The following is a 4,613-nucleotide window of genomic DNA, read 5'->3' as shown; positions in this document are numbered from 1 at the left end:
CTTGACATTTTTATTTACAATAGAGATGCAAAACCTTAATATAAATAACAGCAAGAAAATAATAACAAAATAAAATGACTCTCCAAGCAAAACACATATCATGTGGCGAATAAAAATATAGCTCCAAGTAAAGTCACTGATGAACGAAGACGAAAGAGGGGATGCCTTCCGGGGCATCCCTAATCTTAGGCTTTTGGTTATCCTTGAATATCTTGGGGTGCCTTGGGCATCCCCAAGCTTAGGCTCTTACCACTCCTTATTCCATAGTCCATCGAATCTTTACCCAAAACTTGAAAACTTCAACCACACAAAACTCAAAACAAAACTCGTAAGCTCCGTTAGTATAAGAAAATAAATCACCACTTAGGTACTGTAATGAACTCATTCTAAATTCATACTGGTGTAATACCTACTGCATTCTAACTTCTCTATGGTTTATACCCTTACATACTAGCCATAGATTCATCAAAATAAGCAAACAACACAATGAAAACAGAATCTGTCAAAAACAGAATAGTCTGTAGTAATCTGTATCAAACGTATACTTCTGGAACCCCAACAATTATGAATTAAATTTCTGAACCTGAGTAATTTGTCTATTAATCATCTGCAAAAAGAATCAACCTAAAAGCACTCTTCTGTAAAAAATGGCAGCTATTCTCGTGAGCGCAAAAGTTTCTGTTTTCTACAGGATGATCATAAAGACTTCACCCAAGTCTTCCCAAAGGTTCTAATTGGCACTTTATTGAAACAAAAAAACTATAAAACATGATTACTACAGTAGCATAATCATGTGGACACACAAAAACAGTAAGGATAAATATTGGGTTGTCTCCCAACAAGCGCTTTTCTTTAATGCCTTTCTAGCTAGGCATGATGATGACAATGATGCTCACATAAACGATAAGAATTGGAATATAAAGAGAGCATCATGAAGCATCTGACTAGCACATTTAAGCCTAACCCACTTCCTATGCATAGGGATTTTGTGAGCAAACAACTTATGGGAACAATAATCAACTAGCATAGGAAAGTAAAACAAGCATAGCTTCAAAATTTTCAACACATAGGGAGGAAACTTGATATTATTGCAATTCCTACAAGCATATGTTCCTCCCTCATAATAATTTTCAGTAGCATCATGAATGAATTCAACAATATAACCAGCACCTAAAGCATTCTTTTCATGATCTACAAGCATAGAAATTTTACTACTCTCCACATAAGCAAATTTATTCTCATGAATAGTAGTGGGAGCAAACTCAAAAAAATAATCATCATGCGAGGCATAATCCAATTGAAAACTGAAATCATGATGATAAGTTTCATGGTTATCATTATTCTTAATAGCATACAAGTCATCACAATAATCATCATAGATAGCAACTTTGTTCTCATAATCAATTGGAACCTCTTCCAAAATAGTGGAATCATCACTAAATAAAGTTGACACTCTTCCAAATCCACTTTCATATTCATCACAATAAGATTCAACATCCTCCAAAATAGTGGGATCAATACTACCTAAAGTTGACACTCTTCCAAACCCACTCTCATCAATATAATCATCATAAATAGGAGTCATGCTATCATCAAAATAAATTTGCTCGTCAAAACTTGGGGACAAAAAATATCATCCTCATCAAACATAGCTTCCCCAAGCTTGTGGCTTTGCATATCATTAGCATCATGGATATTCAAGAAATTCATACTAACAACATTGCAATCATGCTCATCATTCACATATTTCATGCCAAGCATTCTATGTAATTCTTCTTCTAGCACTTGAGCACAATTTTCATTTCCATCATTCTCACGAAAGACATTAAAAAGATGAAGCGTATGAGACAAACTCAATTCCATTTTTTGTAGTTTTCTTTTATAAACTAAACTAGTGATAAAACAAGAAACTAAAAGATTCGATTGCAAGATCTAAAGATATACCTTCAAGCACTCACCGCGCCAAAAAAGAGCTTAGTTGACGGGGTGTGAGTGTCGTTTACCTAGCCTCCCCGGCAACGGCGCCAGAAAAGAGCTTGATGTCTACTACACAACCTTCTTCTTGTAGACGTTGTTGGGCCTGCAAGTGCACAGGTTTGTAGGACAGCAGCAAATTTCCTTCAAGTGGATGACCTAAGGTTTATCAATCCGTAGGAGGCGTAGGATGAAGATGGTCTCTCTCAAGCAACCCTGCAACCAAATAACAAACAGTCTCTTGTGTTCCCAACACACCCAATACAATGCTAAGTTGTATAGGTGCACTAGTTCGGCGAAGAGATGGTGATACAAGTGCAATATGGATGGTAGATAAAGGTATTTGTAATCTGAAATTATAAAAACAGCAAGGTAACAAGTGGTAAAAGTAAGCGTAAACGATATTGCAATGATAGGAAATAAGGCCTAGGGTTCATACTTTCACTAGTGCAAGTTCTCTCAACAATAATAACATAGATAGATCATATAACAATCCCTCAACATGCAACAAAGAGTCACTCCAAAGCCACTAATAGTGGAGAACGAACGAAGAGATTATGGTAGGGTACGAAACCACCTAAAAGTTATCCTTTACGTTCTATCTATTCAAGAGTTCGTAGTAAAATAACATGAAGCTATTCTTTCCGCTCAATCCATCATAGAGTTCATACTAGAATAACACCTTAAGACACAAATCAACCAAAACCCTAATGTCACCTAAATACTCCATTGTCACCTCAAGTATCCGTGGGCATGATTATATATATGATATGCATCACACAATCTCAGATTCATCTATTCAACCAACACAAAGTACTTCAAAGAGTACCCCAAAGTTTCTACCGGAGAGTCAAGAACGTGTGCCAACCCCTATGCATAGGTTCATGGGCGGAACCCGCAAGTTGGTCACCAAAACATACATCAAGTGGCACATGATATCCCATTGTCACCACAGATAAGCACGGCAAGACATACATCAAGTGTTCTCATAAAAAGACTCAATCCGATAAGATAACTTCAAAGGGAAAACTCAATTCATCACAAGAGAGTAGAGGGGGAGAAACATCATAAGATCCAACTATAATAGCAAAGCTCGGGATACATCAAGATCGTGCCATAGAGGGAACATGAGAGAGAACACGAGAGAGAGAGAGAGAGATCAAACAAATAGCTACTGGTACATACCCTCAGCCTCGAGGGTGAACTACTCCCTCCTCGTCATGGATAGCGCCAGGATGATGAAGATGGCCACCGGTGAAGGATCCCCCCTCCGGGAAGGTGCTGGGAAGGGCTCCCGAGAGGATTTTGGGTGCTACAGAGGCTTTCGGCGGCGGAACTCCTGATCTATCTTCATATTCCATGTTTTTAGGGTACGTAGGCTTATATAGGCGAAAGAAGTCGGTCAGGAGGTGCTCGAGGGGCCCACGAGACAGGGGGCGCGCCCAGTAGGGGGGGCTCCTATCTCCTGGCCTCCTCGAGGCTCTTCTGACGTGAACTCCAAGTCTCCTGGGTGATATTCTTCCAAAAATTCACGCTGCCGAAGGTTTCATTCCGTTTGGACTCCGTTTGATATTCCTTTTCTTCGAAATACTGAAACAGGCAATAAAACAGCAATATGGGCTGGGCCTCCGGTTAATAGGTAATTAGTCCCAAAAGTACTATAAAAGTGTATAATAAAGCTCATAATCATTCAAAACAGATAATAAAATAGCATGAATGCTTCATAAATTATAGATACGTTGGAGAAGTATCAAATGCGCATCCGATCGGAGCATGGGGTCAGCGCTATGGGGCTCGACAAAGCGTGGGGGGGTGCAACGGGCCCGCACGGACGTGCTGAGCATGATCCTGAGCTCGTTTGAGCTCGATGGCAGCAATGGCACAGCTACGAGCATGCCGGCGGAAGCAGAGGCACGACCATGGCAACAGCTACCCACGGCTCAAATCCGAGCAAGACAGAGGGGAGGGAGGATGTGGAGCTCACCGTGGGGACACAAGGTGGTTCGGTGAGGGCTTAGAAGAGCAGCGGCGGAGGAGCTCGAGGCGATGCCGTGGCGCTGGCCGGAGAAGGGGATTGGGTTGTCGGAGTTGCTGCGCTGCTCCTTGACTTGATCCATCGGCACCGGACGAAAAGGTTGAAGGCGCCGGAGCTCCCGGACAGATCGGCAGAACCGAAGAGGCGCGTGGGCCGCGGGTATGAACGTCATCGGCCACGTCGGCCTCTTCTCCAGATCGACAGAGATGGAGAGTTAGAGAGGGGAGAGTGAGAGGATAAGGGGCGAATGGATGAGGATGCCAGGAAGGAGGAGAGGTGGATCTTTATCCTCCCGTGGCACCTGTAGCGGCGTGGTTGGCGAGGTGGGTTCGACGGCGACGGCGGGCGCGCCTCGGTTGCTTGAGCAGAGAACGGGGAAGAAGGAGGAGGCCGTGGTGGGCTGGGCTCTAGGCATTGTGCACTTAGGCCAGTGACAGTGTCCTTTTCTATTTTATTTTTACAGAAAGGGGGGGTTTAGCAATATTTTGAGCTTCCATATGATTTTGCAAAAATGTGAAACTTGGTCACATAAGTACTTTGCAATATCCAGCACTGCCACAAAAAGTTTGGGTGTTTTTGGAGTTCATTTGAATTTATTCAATAA

This window comes from Triticum dicoccoides, chromosome 1B (genome assembly GCF_002162155.2).
Source record: "Triticum dicoccoides isolate Atlit2015 ecotype Zavitan chromosome 1B, WEW_v2.0, whole genome shotgun sequence".
In the NCBI taxonomy this organism is placed as follows: domain Eukaryota; kingdom Viridiplantae; phylum Streptophyta; class Magnoliopsida; order Poales; family Poaceae; genus Triticum; species Triticum dicoccoides.
The sequence above is the reverse complement of the archived record's forward strand: the minus strand, read 5'-3'. Positions refer to the sequence as shown.